We start from the raw sequence: 1,172 nt of genomic DNA on the forward strand, positions 1-1,172 counted from the left end.
ATGTATATTTTTTAATGTATGTATGTATGCGCATAAACATGCATATGTAAGTATGTGTTCTTATGTATATTCATATGTATGTATATACACTTGTTTACTTACTAAGAATATTTAAGTCGATATTCTAACATGCTCACAAAATGTGGGTCGATCGACTTCGCTGGCTGACTGAACCGAATACCTTAATACATTTGAGAAAATTGTGCAGTTTATTGCTTTATAATCAAATAAATTTCCACCTTCAAGAGATAGCTAAATGCATTAAACGCCAGCTTGAGCTGCTAGTTGTCAACAATAAAATATTTATCTGATAGACGTCACAAATGTTACTTGTTTAATCATGCTGTAGTGTGATAATACTTGCTCGCATCTGATAACGAAGTGGTAATTATCATATCGTCTCCCATACCTCCTTCTCTGCTTCACAGTAAGCCTGGTTCTCTTGTTTGATTTTCGGACTGGTATTTAGGTAAGCCCGCATTTGAAGGTGCTGTAAAGAAACAAAATTGAAGATGGCAGCCTCAAAATGAGTGAGAGACTTACAGTCGAAGGAGCGAAGGTTCGCATGATCACATTGGAACAGTAATGCGACAACTGTTATAATTCTATTGTAAACCTGTATACACTTCATATCATCCCTTTGAGGAGTGTAAAATAAAGATCAGGTATATTTAGTCGAAATCGTTATAAGCATTATCTTATAGCCTACAGATATAATTTTTAAACAATTCTGTTTGCCTCTACCTGCAAAACCTTTGTTGATTTTGCTGTTTAGTCCCACGTAAACTCTACTGAGCCTACCGACTTATGACCAATGGCGTTTCACTTGTGGCTCTATCATCACTTTGCTCTGAACGGGATATTCAGAGATAGATCATGCAACGTTAGGATGTAATTTCAGGAAGTATTTGCTGCTGTATCTAGCTTGGATGAATAATCGCTGGAAGACTTCTTTTTCCTTCTCTTTCTTCATCTCCTTATTCCTTTACTCTTGTCCTCTGTGTCGTCATTTCATTAATCTATACCTTTCTCATTTTCCCTATGTGTCTCCGATGACGAATTATCCCATACTATGGGATATCCCAGAAACAGCTGTAAGACTGAATCCTTCAACAAGCTATTGTCATCACTTCGCTCGAAATATAAGACTGATAGGAAACGTCAAGGGTCTT

The sequence above is a fragment of the Octopus bimaculoides genome, chromosome 6 (genome assembly GCF_046866305.1).
Source record: "Octopus bimaculoides isolate indiv1 chromosome 6, ASM4686630v1, whole genome shotgun sequence".
Lineage (NCBI taxonomy): Eukaryota > Metazoa > Mollusca > Cephalopoda > Octopoda > Octopodidae > Octopus > Octopus bimaculoides.